General features: G+C 42.3%; 1 protein-coding gene across 3 annotated transcripts in view; it reads right to left on the bottom strand.

The window, feature by feature from the left end:
- The window catches only part of UTRN (utrophin), a 521,915-nt gene that overhangs the window by 172,919 nt on the left and 332,072 nt on the right, over positions 1-16,924 (bottom strand). The window lies entirely within an intron of this gene.

Below are 16,924 nucleotides of genomic sequence, written 5' to 3'. Positions count from 1 at the left end.
AGATAATGAACTATTCAGAAGTCCTCTCCCTTCTTATGAAAATTATCCATTATTAAGGTTACCACACTGGAATATTAATTAAAAACTATCTTCAGCTACTCATAACAGACAGCTCTATTGGGCCTAACAGTATATGCTTTTGAAAAATTGAACAGTATAAAAGAGTTGTGCTACATAAAGTGCAACTGCTTACATTACCAATCGTAAGACCTTATTCTGAAAACTGTTGTCAATACCTTGGTGTGCACACAAGTTTTCTATACACAATGAAGTACACAATTACATCCCAGTATCGCTGTCAACATTTATCTTAAGGAATATTTTTATTTTTTTGACAAAGTGCCCCATGATATTCTGATTAGCAGGCTAGCTAAATGTGGGCTGGACGGAACAACTATCAGGTGGATCCACAGTTGGCTCCAGAAACGTATTCAAAGAGTGCTTATCAATTGTTCCTTCTCAAACTAGAGGGAGGTAATGAATGAATACCGCAGGACTCGGTCCTGGGCCCAGTGCTCTTCAATGTTTTTAGTGCAGGGAGGTGCAGGGAATGCTTATCAAATGTGCAGATGCAAAATTGGGAGGAACAGCTAATACCCTGGAAGCCAGAAACAAAATTCAAGGCGATCCTGATAGGCTGGAGCATTGGGCTGAAAACAACAGAATGAATTTTAACAAGGACAAAAGCAAAGTTCTACATCTAGGAAAAAGAAACCAAATGCAGTTTTAAGATGGGGGATACTTGGCTCAGAAATACTACATGAGAGAAGGAACTTGGAATTGTTGTTGATCACAAGCCGATTATGAGCCAAAAGTGTGATGTGGTTGCAAAAAGGGCAAATGCTCTTTAAGGCTGCATTAGCACAAGTATACTTTCCAAATCACGTGAAGTATTAGGACACGGAATAATGGGCTCAAGTTGAAGGAAGCCAGATTTTGACTGAACATCAGGAAAAATGTCCTAACTGTTAGAGCGGTACGACAATGGACCCAATTACCTAGGGAGGTGGTGGGCTCTCCAACAGTGGAGGCATTCAAGAAGCAGCTGGACAGCCACCTTTCAGGTATGCTTTAACTTGGATTCCTGCACTGAGCAGGGGATTGGACTTGATAGCCTTATAAGTCCCTTCCTTCACTTCAACTCTATGATTCTATTCCTTAAGGTAAATGTTCACAATGATACTTAAGGAATACTAAAGATTTCAAAATAAATTACTCACTTCATGTTAACACAAGCCATATAAGACAAGTCCAGATGGCAACAATTTCTCACACAGTGTAGGGGAACTTGAAGAGTCCCAAGGAAAAGTTAATTTTCCCTCTATAACACTCCCCCCCATCCACATCAACAGCAAACTAAAGCCAGATACTTGGATAGTAGAACCCAAGCTCAGGTGGAATGAACAACTGAAAAGGGTTAAAAGAACACATCCAATATCCAAAACATCAAGCCAATTGAACATGCTTAGAGTATAAAGCACTAGGTCTTCAGAAGATTCCAAGTCTCCACAATATACACGTCTGAAGTTGCACAATGCAACAAGCATCATTTTGTCCTTTGTACCAAGGGTAGGGAACTTGTGGCCCTTCAGATGATGTTGGACTACAACTCCCATAAATTAGGATTAGTCATATTCATGGAGGATAAGGCTATCAATGGTTACTAGCCATGATGGCTATGCTCTGCCTCAACAGTCAGAGGCAGTATAATTCTGAACACTAGTTGCTGGAAACCACAGGAAGAGAGAGTGTCCTTGTGTTCAGGTCCTGCTTGTGGGCTTCCTGTAGGTATCTGGTTGACACTATGAGAACAGAATGCTGGATAGATGGGCCACTGGCCTGACCCAGGAGGCTCTTCTTATGTTCTAGTCTGCCATGGTCAGACATGATAAGAGTTGTAGTCCAACAAATTCTGGTGGGCCACAAGGTTCCCCACTCTTGCTGAAGCCTTAATAAATATTTATAAGAAGGTCTAGAGATTTAGACAGTGGTGTCCAATTGGCAACATACTGGCTAGATACAGCACACAGAAATTTTATTTAGTGGCACTTTCCCAAAAACATTTCCAGGTTTCCTCAATTTAATGTTTTCTCTCTCTCCCTCTTTTGGCTTTATGTGCCATATATTATCAATAAATACATACAAATATGCCCTTGCGCAGTGCCTCTACATATATTATATTTATTAATTCATTTAAAAGATATATAGCCTGCTCCTTCATTGGTACTGAGACCAGGCTAGGGTACAACATAATATAAATTATAAAACCTCTGTAAAACAAAAACAAAAAACACTAAGAAATCAAAAAGTAAAGCAAAGAGCACTGTGAAATGAACACCTAACATGATTACCAACATGCTTTCCAACATCTAGGCAAGAATATTTAAATATAAATCTGGAAAAAAGCCATGGAACATACAGTATATCTCCATGGGATTAGTAAAGATTATTACAGGAACCTTGTGGTGCTACAAATATGATTTTCCTTTTGAGAGAAACAAATTCAACAAGCTTGGAATTCCTTAATGATCTAATTCTTTCATATTCATTTTAGCATATACCATTCTCTCCCAAGTGAGCTTTACACGGGTGCCAGGAGGATAGCAATGCATCCAAAAATGGCACATTCATATGACAGGCATTTAAGAATTCATTGATGGCTTCTGTTCATTTAGGGTATTGTGATGAGAGCAGTGGCTGCACATTGCACACAAGGTGCACGTGAGGCGTGCTGCATGAGGGGTGAGGCATCAAGGCCTATTTAAGCTCACGCCACCCCGTTAGTCCTCTTCTTGGCGCGCGATGGCTTAGAGGGGAGGGGAGGGGAGAGCAGCACAGGCCAGGAGGAGTGGCAGTGGCCATTTTGTTTTCACTGCACATGGACGGCACCATTCTGTGTGGCACTTTAGGAAGACACGCAGCGGTGGCAGAGAGTGGGACGCATTTTCGGGCTGGGACAGGCCTGGTGGTCAGGTGTCCTCTTCTCTTAGGCTTCCAATGTGCAGGAGGCCGTAGGTGTGGTCGGGAGGGACAACAGAGTGGCGGGCAATGGAGCCGCTGCTGTGGCAGCCATTTGGAGGGCTGCACGTGGTTGGTGCCATTTTAGGCAAGCCGCATGGTTGGCTTGGTTGCGGCCTCTGCTTGGGGATCATGACCGATAGTTTGTCTCCCTTAGGGTATCACCAGGATGTGTGTTAGGCCTCCCTGCCTGGGTGGTGACTGGGAGTTTAGGCCAGAGTTTGGGACCTGTGTGGGCCAGAGGTGGTGGCTGCATCTACACCGCGAATTGGCTTGGGGATAGGTGAGGCCTACTGCACACCTTATATAGTAGGGCCCCACTTTATGGTGCTTCACTAATGTGGCGGTCTCAATTACATGCAATTGGACTAAAGCCCCACTCATACAGTGCTTGTTCCGCTTTTACGGCAGTTTTCGGGCGTCACACACCATTCTATTCAATGAGTTCCGCTTTTCAGCGGTTTTCACTTTTCGGTGGGGATCTGGAACGTAACCCGCTATATGAGTGGGGCCCTACTGTAGATTTGTTCAGGCCTTCTAGGCTTTTTCAATTGGTACTACTCCCCACCCCTAGGACCAGTGACTGCTTCCCAACCCCAGGTCTTAGGCAGGTTTGGGTGGGAGGTTTCATTGTCCTGCTTGAATTAGCTAGGCTGGGATATCATTCCATCCTGGGTTTTGCAGTAGGAGGTTTCGATCGCCTTCTCAGTCAACATGCCACCTAAGAAAGGGAAAGAGGGGCAAAGGGGAAGGCCCCTAGGCCCCCTCCCAAACATCCCCCCTAGCAGTGTCCTTGGACAAGGAGGAGGTGTCTCCAGGGGGTTGGCTTTACATCATCCCCATATTCAGCACTCTAGAGTTGAGCTTTATAGGACTGATGGAGTTCACCTGACAGATGTAGGGAACGACATCCTTCTAGTTGATCTGCAGAGGTGTCTGCAAGATGTGATTCTTGGCAGTGGGGTAAAGGGAGACTAAATAGAGATTCCCTTCCCCCTTTTTGTGGTGGCAAGTTGCAGGAAGGGAAGTAAGTAAGGACAGCTAGGTGGCCCCCTTAGGCACCTTTGGAGGTGATTGGTGGCTCTGGAGGCCTGTCTCTCAGGGCTTTATGGCCCGAGGGCAAGATATGGGCTGCTTTTGGGGCCAACATATCTCATCCACCCAGAGTTGTAGGGCTCTGGGGGGGATAATGTGGGAAGACCCTGTGATGCCCCTGTATTTTTATGACGTAAATATGGTAAGTGCAGGTTTATTAAGGTATATATGGTAAGTGGATTTAGTTAGAGGGGGGAGTACATGGGTTAGAATGCTGGAGAATGCTGTATGATGATTGGCTGAGCATTTGAGTGGCTGAAGGTATAAATGAGAGGATGACAGTTGGTTCAGGGTTCTGTTCTGGGGGGAGTTGTTGGCGATTGGTTGTGGAGTGTGGATTGGAGTTGGTTGTGGGTTGGATTAAATTTGGCTGGTATTTAGGCAGAATATATAAGACTGGAAACATAAAGAGTGACACTATATGAAACCATACGCTTGTTGAACATTCCTAAAGTAATCTTGTTATTTCCTGGTGTTATCAAATAAATACTTTTATTGGTTTACCAAAAGCCTGATCCTTGGCTGGGGATACACAGACCAGAAGGGAGGGCAGGGTAATTACCGAGGCTGGAGGGAAACAGTATCAAATAAATGGTGGCAGCAGTGAAGGGAGATATTGTAACATCGTCAAGTATCCAGAGCAACTCAGGATTGTATGCTTTATAGACAAAGATACAAGGGGGTTGTGGACAGCAAGGGCACCCAGACACAAAGTAACAAGCCATAGGGAGACTAAGGCGAAGTCTCTAGCAGTATTGTTTACAGGGACTGACTGGTGGTGCTGCCCAGCAGTGGGATCTTGTGAGATCTGTGCTAGGGTGAGCTAAAGAAAAATAAAAACTACGTTTCTCCCTGGTGGTAGCCATGGGTGGGAGCCTGACAGATGATAAGAACATAAGAACATAAGAAGAGCCTGCTGGATCAGGCCAGTGGCCCATCTAGTCCAGCATCCTGTTCTCACAGTGGCCAACCAGGTGCCTGGGGGAAGCCCGCAAGCAGGACCCGAGTGTAAGAACACTCTCCCCTCCTGAGGCTTCCAGCAACTGGTTTTCAGAAGCATGCTGCCTCTGACTAGGGTGGCACAGCACAGCCATCACAGCTAGTAGCCATTGATAGCCCTGTCCTCCTGTCCTCCATGAATTTGTCTAATCTTCTTTTAAAGCCATCCAAGCTGGTGGCCATTACTGCATCTTGTGGGAGCAAATTCCATAGTTTAACTATGCGCTGAGTAAAGAAGTACTTCCTTTTGTCTGTCCTGAATCTTCCAACATTCAGCTTCTTTGAATGTCCACGAGTTCTAGTATTATGAGAGAGGGAGAAGAACTTTTCTCTATCCACTTTCTCAATGCCATGCATAATTTTATACACTTCTATCATGTCTCCTCTGACCCGCCTTTTCTCTAAACTAAAAAGCCCCAAATGCTGCAACCTTTCCTCGTAAGGGAGTCGTTCCTCCAGTGGGAGGAACATTACAGCCCCCCCTGCTCACCTACAGGTGTGGCAGGGGTAAGGGCTAAGCAGAATGGCTTGCCCTTGCCCCAGCAGGGCTGGTCACCCAAGAGCTCTATTGCAGCTGCTTGCTTATTCCCATACTTATGTTTCCCCTCTGCAGGTTAGTTTATGAGGTTTGTTATAGTTTAATAAAGTGGCCCTTTGGTCAACCCAGCTTGATGTGTCCGTGTCTTATTTTGACCCTCGACTGCAACAATCGTACACAACAATCACAACTGGATCTGCTTTCTTTCAGATAGATGTAATAAAAGCATCTCCATTTGGTCACTGCTTACTGTCATTGATAAAGCACCCTTGGCTCTGTAGGGCGGGCTAAACAGCTTGCAGCATTTGAATCCAATACTTTAGGTATCCTTCCTGCTATAACTGAGCTTTTTCTCCTGCTTCCAGCTTCCAGTGTAGCATAACAAAGAGCACACTATATGTCTGCTCTTGTACTGCAAATGGGAATTGGGGGAACCAAACAATATGAAGTAAGAAAACAGGTTCCAGTGCCTGAGTCTCAAACACAGTTGTAACTTTCAAGTTGGTTATCTTTTAACAGACACCTATAACATAAATTTAGAAAGAACGCCACATAAAAACCCTTGCAAAGAACCGTGATTGAACCCCAACGGCTAGCAAACATACATGTAAACAAAGCTATTACATTTCTAAAACTGTCACAAAAAGATAACACTGCTCAGACTTATATTCACTGTGAGTACACTATAGAGATAAATCAAAGCACTAAAGAAAAACTATGGATTGTTTTTATTTCTTCCACACTCCCATTAAAGCAAGGCCATCAAATACCCAGAATCATATGAGGATCCTCCCAATATGGCTTGCACAGCCTCTACAACATTCTACACTTAATCCAACTTCAGAGTTATGAAGCACAAAGCAGATACCCTTATTAAGCAAAGAGTCACCAAAAGCTAGTATATTATCACAATAGCAATTTCTGGCAAATTTTTGTCCCCTTTTTATAGCAGGATTTGGGGGTGTGGGAGTGTTTACGTCTAAGGTTTCTAGAACATACCAAGGCAAATGCATGGGCATGCATAACACAAAGAACAAATCTGACAACATGCCAGAGCTAGAGAATTAGTTCTTGATTTTCCCCATTTCAGGATGCAATCCAGTACACACTTACATAGGAATATGTTCCACTGAACCCAATGGAGCTTACTTCTGAGTAGACACGTATTGGATTTCAGCCTTAGAGGTCTTAACTGTTGAGGGGCAGAAGAGACCAGAAGACAGGCAAAAGCACCAGCACATTCCTGCGCTCCAGAGTAAGTCCAGACTTGCCTCTTCAGGTCCCCCCTCCACTGTCCCCCCAAAAGTGCTCAAAAGTAGGCTTCATGTGTGGAACGTTTTTGTTTTAGTGCAATATTATAAAATGTTGTGGGTTTTAACCTGTAATCTTCTCTTTCTGCCACCCCAATTTCTCCCCATATTTTTTTTAGGTTTTTAAATTATACGTTCTAAGTAGAGCTGTGGTATTTTATTAAAATTGTGAGCCACTTTGGCAACTCCAGTCACTACCTTCAGATTCACATGAGCACCTGGCCTTTGCAGGGCTTATGCTGGTCTGCTCTCAGAGGCTGAGAGATTCCACTTGGGTCTTAGGGAGTTTCTTACTAATTCTGTCAAAATCCTGGTCAATCTCTAGAACAGGGATGGGGAACCTATGTCCCTCCAAAAGTTGGACCACAACACCAATCAGCCCCAGCCAGCATGGCCAGTTGTAAGGGGTGATGGAAGTTGTTCACTAGGATCTGGAGGGTCATAGGTTCCCCATCCCTGCTCTAGAATAAAAAGAAGGCCCAGGCAGCTGGACACAATAGGCAGTATCCAAAGCACTCATTCCATTAGTGCAAGAATATATACTTGTGCAACAGAACTCCCCCCTCCCCCTATGAACACTTTGCACCCTCGTCAAATCTGCTCCAGAGGGCTGGGAAAAACCCCAGAACAGATTTAGGGGACACATGAGGAGAGGAGGGAAGGAAGTTCTACTGTGCAAGCAAGTAGGGCTACTTTGGATACAACTCAATCCCCCCTACTTAGGCACTTCCTCCTATTGACTAGAGACCACTGGGCTTTCTGGTATCCCAGGGAACCTGGAACAATGAAGCAGCAGAAAAAATTGGGTAGAATATAAAATGGAGTGTAATGAATGCCGACAAGAGCCCATTTGAGAACTTACTCTGGAGCATCACAATTGTGGCTACTATAGTTACATCTGCAACTGCTCTAAATGATGGGAGGGCTCTTCTTCATGGAGAATTAAAATAATCTACCTGAACGTTTTGCAAAACACTGGTAGGTAGAACTCAGCCTTGGATGCCACTTAAGAAGGAGTCCAGATATAGGATGTTCTGATCATTTTTCTTGTCTTTGGACAAGTTTCAGTTCTTGCAACCTGAGGATGTCCATAGAGTGTTTGGAAGGGTGCCATTCACCATGTGTAGGTTTAGTCACTTCGAGCATCTTGGCTAAGCAAATAGGTCTAAGGGAGAGTGATTGGCTAGATCAGGGAAATAGGAAGAAGATGGTTGTGAGTCTGCTCCTGAAAAATCCTTTCTTAATTTAGATAATTGTTCAGCTGAATAGTTGGCAAGCATAAATTTCCCTTCTTGGGAAAAGTACTTCAAGCACTTTTTTATCCCAAAACAAACCTGTCCATGTACTAAGATAGGTATTCAAGGTTCCAGGTGCAGGATGGAATGATTTAAATCAAGGCGATTTAAATAGTGATTTAAATCACACAGAGAAACCCTTGATTTCAATTGTTTGTCACTTATAGTTCTTCGCATATTTCTTAAACAATGGTGCAGATCTGATTGCTAAAGCATGTTAATAAACCAACTAAAAATGCCTGGATTTTACTGCATGAACACCAAATATAAACAATCCCTACAACACATAAGAAAACAAGTATTTTTAAAAAAAAAAAATTAAAAGCTATCCTTATGTTAATAGAAATCCAACATTGATTTGCAGCTTTTATAATGACTTACAACATTTCCCCTTATACCAAATCTGTGACATCAATTCCCTTGATGCTGTGCTTGTTACCATTGGAGTAAAAATGCAGTAAGATACAATGAGGAGAGCATTAACAGCTGAAACCTGTAATCTGCAAACTCCAGATTTCCTTTGAAGGAACCAGACAGAAATGGCAACACAGGAGCTACTTTCTAAACATATAACTAAACAGTCAGAAAGCTGGTACATTAAGACTACAGCTTCCTAACCTTTGGTGTCTGATCTAGACTTTTACAATTAATAGCTGCAATTACAATATAAAGTCCACCTACTGGCAATAATTGCTGTTTCTCAAATAAAGCAGAAAATAGTGACTAATTAAGATTATGCTTGCTATGCTAAGGGGTTTGAATGAACAAACAGAACCCTTAATGTCACATAGTTTGTAGCATGTTACCAACTGCTATTACAAACATTTCTGTTTGATGCAGCATCAGGCCTGGTACACAATTTGTGTTTGGGGTTTCAGCCGGCTAGCTAGTGGGATTCACAAAAACTAAATAAATGCTGTCCATACTTGTTAATATTTTTCATGTCAAAATAGCAGCATTCCATAAACTTGGCTTTTTAATTTCTTGTACATACACCCTTTACCTTGAAACCTCTCCCTTAACTGAGCAGAACCCTCCACCACCACCAGTGGTATAACAACCATGATTGTAGAAACAGTACCTTCACAGATTCCAGATCCTATGTTTAATTGCTTAAAAAGATGCACAGCATGTGCAAATTAGTGATAATCTAGTATTAATATAAAGCCTTTAAAAGATTCAGGTTCAAAAATTTATTCTGCTCCTGCTGCTATATAATGTCAACTTTTGATATGCAGTTCTCATTAAAAGAAGTCAAGGTTCCGAACCTGCAGTATCAATGCAGATAGCAAACAAATCTCTATTATCTAGTACTTAGGAGAAAAGGATACGATTTAAAAAAATATAAACAATGGAAAACCAAAGTACCCACATTTCCTATGCAATGATTTTATTAGCTTGTTTGATCAGAGATAAAGTGAAGTGGAAAGAAAAGGGAAATGAAGGGTGGGGAAAGCAATGTTCCTATTTGATGAAGCCACTGCATGGCTTGCCAACCTGAAAAGAAAAGAAAAGGCAACCACAACTACTTTCAGCAAGAAGTTATCAAATGCTTTCTGTTGATGGCAAGCGTGAGATGACATCACTCCATGAAAAGGTCCCTCATAACTGTGCACTGCTGGATAGTTCTTGTTTCTTATTAAGAAAGCAAATGGAAGAGTTTGATGAACTAATGCTACAGGCAGTACAAGAAAAAAAAATGCCATTGCAAAACACTTTTATAAACCTATGAGGCACTGGGTATTCTCTCAGAAAAAAGAATGAGACTTTTTCTTTTTAAAGAAAAGTAAGGACTTTAATCTCACCTTCATACCTTTTCAAATGTTGTCAATACTTCCCATAAGATGAAGTTCAGGCCAATCATTCTTCACTCTCCCTTTGGCACCTACATCTTCCTAGTAAAGGTTTTCAGATCAACAGGTCTGTTGCCTTAAAAAGGTGTCCATACATATATATTTTTTCCAACTATACCTCTTCAAAGTTCTTTGGAAAGTTCTGATCATGCCTCTCTCTTGATCTGCATTCCTTCACAGGCAGCTTAGGCCGCAATATCATTTCGCTGCCCCGCTGTGCCCAGTTGTTTTCAGGCTGGATAGTTCAGAGTAAGCAAGCTTAATTTTATTTGTTCTGTTAGCCAGGTTCCATGAGCATGGCATTGCTTTTCTCATCTCACTAGACTGCCCAAAATTCCCTTTTGCTCACCTCACTAATGACCTGCAGGCCCAAAACATTTTTTTTCCTCCTGGACCCCAAGCTCAATGTTTGGTCTCAATTATATTCCACAAACGAAGATATGTCCTCATGGCACATAAAACAAAAGAAAGGAAAATACTCTCCCAATGTTTCTCCATTTACAAATGATTTTCACGTAAAAATATAAATTTGTAGCATAAAACAACAACCAATGTATGACAGAAGTTAAAGTAGGGCAAATTGCACTTCAGTCTGAAGGAAAAAGGTATCACCAAATGCTGGGAAAGAGGCTAGCTCTTCTTGTGCTCTCTCACATATGCTCTGTGTCCTGGACTCCAGTGGACTTGTGTTGCTATGGAAACAACCAAGCCAGTTTCACTCCATTTCCCTCTGCCTAACTAGCCTAGGGGATGCTGTCCTTTACATCCCACAGCAGCTCTGACAACAGTGTGGCAATCCACCCCTAGGATTTGTTTATTAGTTTAACCAGCATCCTCCCTTCCACCACCCCTCTGAAGCTAAGCACACTCCCACTTCCTGGAAGCTTCCCTCCCTTGATGGAAAAACTTTAGTACCTACAGGGGAATGGAAAATCCTGGACCATCAACTCCTGCTATTTTGCAACTGCTCTCATTCTCCGCTTCCAAAGAAATGCAAATATTCCAGTTTTCCTAACTACAGCTTTGAAAAAGTAACAGTAAAACAAAACAAAACTAAACTGGTTAAAGTAACAAGAAATCTTGCACTAAAGCCCTCTGCTACTCTGCTCCTATTACCTCAGTTTCAACACATGCAGATAGTTTTCATATGAGGACTTTTGCTCCCCTTTCAGTGAGAAACCTGACACTTGGGTTTTGGCTACTAGGCAATCACTTCCGATTTGTTACAAAAAGAAATTCCACTTGAAAAGTGGAAGAGTGTGCATTTCAAATCGTTGCCAATGTTTCCTTTACTTCTCATGGAGGGAACATACAGGCAAACGCTTCACTGTATTTCCCAGCAAGCAAGCAATTTCTGAACAGTCACAAAGCCTCTCAGCATTGCAATTCTTACTCATATCAGCTTTCTCTAAACCAGTTGTGGGGAACCTTTGGCCCTCCAGGTGTTGGTGGACTACAATACCCATCTTCCCTGGCCATTGGTCATGTTTGCTGGGGCTGATGGACTTATCACCAGTGTGTCTATTACACTGCTGCTTATGGTGCAGATGCCCAAACTCTCTGGAACAGGTGGTGGTCAGAGGAACACTACTGTGAAAGTGCCACAGCAGAAGAAGAGGCTTAGTACAAGGCATGAAACCACTAGCAGACTTTTCGTTCACTTGTGTGAGAAAAGCTTTTCTTGTTTTTTTAAAGGTTTATTCATGTATATAACTGAAATGGTAACCACAGTAATGCAACACAGAGCTCCTGAGCTCCTGTGTTTCCTCCTCCCACACAGCCAGAAGAATGAATTTGGAAACTCCCCACCCCCACCCCAACTTTCATTTCCCTTAAACTTAGCTTGCTGTGGTTTATCATTAAATTTGGTCAGTTCCAGGACAAACTAACAACTATGGGTTATAAAGCTGGCTTACTTAAACTAACCATAGTTCATAGTTGTTGCTATATGCCTTCAAGTCGATTGTGACTTATGGCGACCCTATGAATCTTTTTGGATATATTCATAGGGTTTTCATGGTAAGAGGTATTCAGAGGTGGTTTACCATTGCTTCCTCTAAGCCTACAGCACCCAATATTCCTAGGCAGTCTCCCATCCAAGTACTAACCAGGCCTAACTCTGCTTAACTTCCGAGATCAGACGAGATCGGGCGTGTTATATTCCAGTGGTCAGGGATGTTGGGAGTTGTAGTCCAGCACGATCTAGAGGGCCAGCCCTCATTTACAGAAGACTTTACAATTTAGAAACATGAAACCCAGGAGTGAATGGCAAGACTCCCTGGCCCTACCTGAAGTTTTCCAACTACATTTTAATGCTCATACCTTTTTCTGGAAAGAAGAAAGAACCTTCCACAGCATCTTCCTCTACCCTTACAGTTCAGCACCCCATTGACCAGGCTGCATCTGTCAGGGCCTCAAAAAGCTGGCAGTAGAAGGTGTGCTTTCAAAAAGCCAAACTCGTCCCCACAAGAGCAGCTTGTTCAGGCAGCCCAATGACATCCTCCATGGGCTCCCATTGACACCTTTTAATTCATTAGTCCTCCCACTCCATGGGAGGGGTCTGAGCTCCTGGCCCCCTTTAAGTACCAGCCTGTTGGCTGGCAGAGAAGGTTCAGGGAAAGGCACATGAGAGAGGAAAAGAAAAACGGGTCGAGTAAGATGGCAAGATCCATTGTCCCTTTCCAGAGTCTATTTGGTCTCTAGGAAAAGGGAAGAAATGAGCAGGAGCCATCATCTTCCCTGAGCAAGGAGTGAAACGGCCCTTGGGATTGGATTGGTTCAACAGTAGTCACAGAGAGAACAGGCAACATCTTCCAGGCACTACTCACACATTTTGTCCAGGACAAACTCAGCTTTCCAGCCTAGCTCCTGTTCAGCTAGGCCAGAGTTTGCATAACAGGAGGACACGTCTCCTTCCCGATGTGCAACAATCTTGTAGTTTATCTCTCTTCCCTTGATCTCTGGTTTGGACAACACAACAACACAACTTTAAAAGTTTCTGAAGCTCTCCTACCAGTCATGCACAAGGAAGAGAGAGGACAGGAAGCACTTAAGGCCAAGGCTTGCTTGGACTCAATCCAGTTTATAAACATAATGCCAAATGTTACTTTAGCATGACATGCTAACACAGCAATCCATCCAAACATTGTTTCATTGCAAAGATGGCAATCTATGCCAGATGAGCAGCAACAGAGAGAGAGGTTTCTGGGTTCTGTCACATATCCAACATCACCAGACATATAAAGGAACCTAGATGCCTTTGGAAGTACCTGGACCAATTTGCTCCCACTTAAACATATAGGCACTTCAGTCAGATGCTGAAATGCAAAACAAAAACAAGCCTCTCAAATCCACCTCAGTCCCATTCATTTTACACCTTACATCTGAAGAGCTATAAACTGAGGAAGAAAAACAACAGATTTAAGAAGAAAGGACTTCTTCACAAAACATACAATTAATGTACAGAAATCATTGCCATAAGTATTTGCAGTACCCACTAGTATATGTGTTAGGCAGGATTAGATCTCAGAAGCATCTGGCTGCCATTGCTGGAAACAGAATGCTGGACTAGATAAGTACTAGTATGGACCTTATGTACTTAAGGGAAATCTCATGTTCAGATATTGCATACCACAGACCTTCAGAATTAAAAAAAAATGGAAACAGGTGTTGCTGATATTCCTTGTAGTATCTGGATGGCCACTAATACCAAACAGTTAACTATATAGATCACTAATTTCACCCAGAATGGCAATTGTTATTCCTCTGTCCATATTCAGTGATTAAGTAAGCAAATGTAGTTAACAAATATTGCTGTCTTAGGCTCACTGAAGCAGGCACATTTTATCCAAATGACAGACAAAAATTGCAGACTGAAGTTGCCAGTGTGGATTCCATTTTCAACAGAAATTTATAACTGCTCTAAGAATTTTCCTCTTCTCATTCTGCAATTCACTTAATTGTTTTTAAAAAATAAGCACCCTTCTCCTACCTGATGTCCTCCAGATGTTTTGGATTACAAATCCCATCAGCCCAAGCCAGTGTGGCCAAATGGTTAGGGTTGATGGGAGTTGTAGCCCAACAACATCTGGAAGCCACTAGGGTGAGGAAAGCTGTTTTAAAAGCAACTCTAAAGGCTACATCACTAGCATGAAAGAGCATCTCCAGTAAGGGATAGAAATGCACAATAAGTACTTTTATGTTAATGGATGCTTAGGCTTGTCTCTATGTAACTCGATTGCTCCTATAATGAAAAAGCTCAACTAATAATTATTGGACTTTCTTGCAACTGTAACTCATGCTTCAATCCTAAATATATGGGATATAATAGCGAGCCCCTTGTAAACAGAGGCTTTACATTCTTCATCTTTGAGAGGAAACAGTGCATGTGGGCATTGTTAACTATAAATGCAAAATGCATTCACTCAGACAAGAGCATAAAGCCCAGTTATAGTTTACATTCTGATGCGATTACAAAAATATAATTCAGTTTTATGCATGCGCGTGCACGCACACACACACATACAGAGCAACCAATCTTTCTAGTAAGAACAGAAGTACTGCAGAGAAAAATAGACTTTACAAAAGATTAAAGACACCAAAAAATCAGCTCTAGGAAACTGGAATTCTGTCAGTTAAGCACTTGTGCAAATACATCCCAGCTAATCTTCTAAAGTTGCAGCTGGCTTACTGTCACAAGCAGTACCATAATACTGCTTATCTCTGAATTTTGCAGTGAAGTTTTTATGATGGAAATAACAGGCATGTTCTGGTGCAATTAGCACATTCTCCATAAATAGTATTACCAAATGCACTTTTTTGAAAAAGGCTTCACACATACTACATTGTGTATCAATAGAAGTGGCCATCCCAACAAAATATGGCTACTTTTAAAAATGGATAAATCCATAATTTAACACAGTTCTTAATGATTTGGACTTAAGTTCTTAAACTGCTTGCTTCATAAATTCTGGAACTACAACAGAACCGGCTACAAATAATGGTTTCAAATTTGCAAATTAAATTGTAAAGAGGAAAGGAACAGGACTACTGAAGTCAAGCATAGCATTTTCGGAGCTTATACCTACCCTATACACAAGGTGGTAGGGGAAGTATCTCCTGCAGAGAATTTAAGAAGTACAGAAGTCCATAACAGGCAGCCCATTTTAAAGACTTGATGTGTCATGTTCAGCTATTGATTGCTGCATCATCACCATGATGCAAAATGACACAATAAACCAGCATTACAGTATCATGTACGTAGATGGTTCAGGCAGATAGATTAGTGCTAGGAATAAAGAATGTAAAGCTTTAACTTTTACCACTTATACCAGGCAAAATGAGTTAACACACCCAGTATTAAAAAATCTATAAGAGAATATAAGAACATAAGAACATAAGAAGAGCCTGCTGGATCAGGCCAGTGGCCCATCTAGTCCAGCATCCTGTTCTCACAGTGGCCAACCAGGTGCCTGGGGGAAGCCCGCAAGCAGGACCCGAGTGCAAGAACACTCTCCCCTCCTGAGGCTTCCAGCAACTGGTTTTCAGAAGCATGCTGCCTCTGACTAGGGTGGCACAGCACAGCCATCACGGCTAGTAGCCATTGATAGCCCTGTCCTCCATGAATTTGTCTAATCTTCTTTTAAAGCCATCCAAGCTGGTGGCCATTACTGCATCTTGTGGGAGCAAATTCCATAGTTTAACTATGCGCTGAGTAAAGAAGTACTTCCTTTTGTCTGTCCTGAATCTTCCAACATTCAGCTTCTTTGAATGTCCACGAGTTCCAGTATTATGAGAGAGGGAGAAGAACTTTTCTCTATCCACTTTCTCAATGCCATGCATAATTTTATACACTTCTATCATGTCTCCTCTGACCCGCCTTTTCTCTAAACTAAAAAGCCCCAAATGCTGCAACCTTTCCTCGTAAGGGAGTCGCTCCATCCCCTTGATCATTCTGGTTGCCCTCTTCTGAACCTTCTCCAATTGCATAATATCCTTTTTGAGATCAGGCGACCAGAACTGTACACAGTATTCCAAATGCGGCTGCACCATAGATTTATACAATGGCATTATGATATCGGCTGTTTTATTTTCAATACCTTTCCTAATTATCGCTAGCATGGAATTTGCCTTTTTCACAGCTGCCGCACACTGGGTCGACATTTTCATCGTGCTGTCCACTACAACCCCGAGGTCTCTCTCCTGGTCGGTCACCGCCAGTTCAGACCCCATGAGCGTATATGTGAAATTCAGATTTTTGCTCCAATATGCATAATTTTACACTTATTTATATTGAATTGCATTTGCCATTTTTCCGCCCATTCACTCAGTTTGGAGAGGTCTTTTTGGAGCTCTTCACAATCCTTCTTTGTTTTAACAACCCTGAACAATTTAGTGTCGTCAGCAAACTTGGCCACTTCACTGCTCACTCCTAATTCTAGGTCATTAATGAACAAGTTGAAAAGTACAGGTCCCAATACCGATCCTTGAGGGACTCCACTTTCTACAGCCCTCCATTGGGAGAACTGTCCGTTGATTCCTACTCTCTGCTTTCTGCTTCTTAACCAATTCCTTATCCACAAGAGGACCTCTCCTCTTATTCCATGACTGCTAAGCTTCCTCAGAAGCCTTTGGTGAGGTACCTTGTCAAATGCTTTTTGAAAGTCTAAGTACACTATGTCCACTGGATCACCTCTATCTATATGCTTGTTGACACTCAAAGAATTCTAATAGGTTACTGAGACAGGACTTTCCCTTGCAGAAGCCATGCTGGCTCTGCTTCAGCAAGGCTTGTTCTTCTATGTGCTTAGTTAATCT

This window comes from Rhineura floridana, chromosome 4 (genome assembly GCF_030035675.1).
Source record: "Rhineura floridana isolate rRhiFlo1 chromosome 4, rRhiFlo1.hap2, whole genome shotgun sequence".
Lineage (NCBI taxonomy): Eukaryota > Metazoa > Chordata > Lepidosauria > Squamata > Rhineuridae > Rhineura > Rhineura floridana.
Note: the sequence above shows the minus strand (reverse complement) of the source record. Positions and strands in the feature narration are given on the sequence as shown.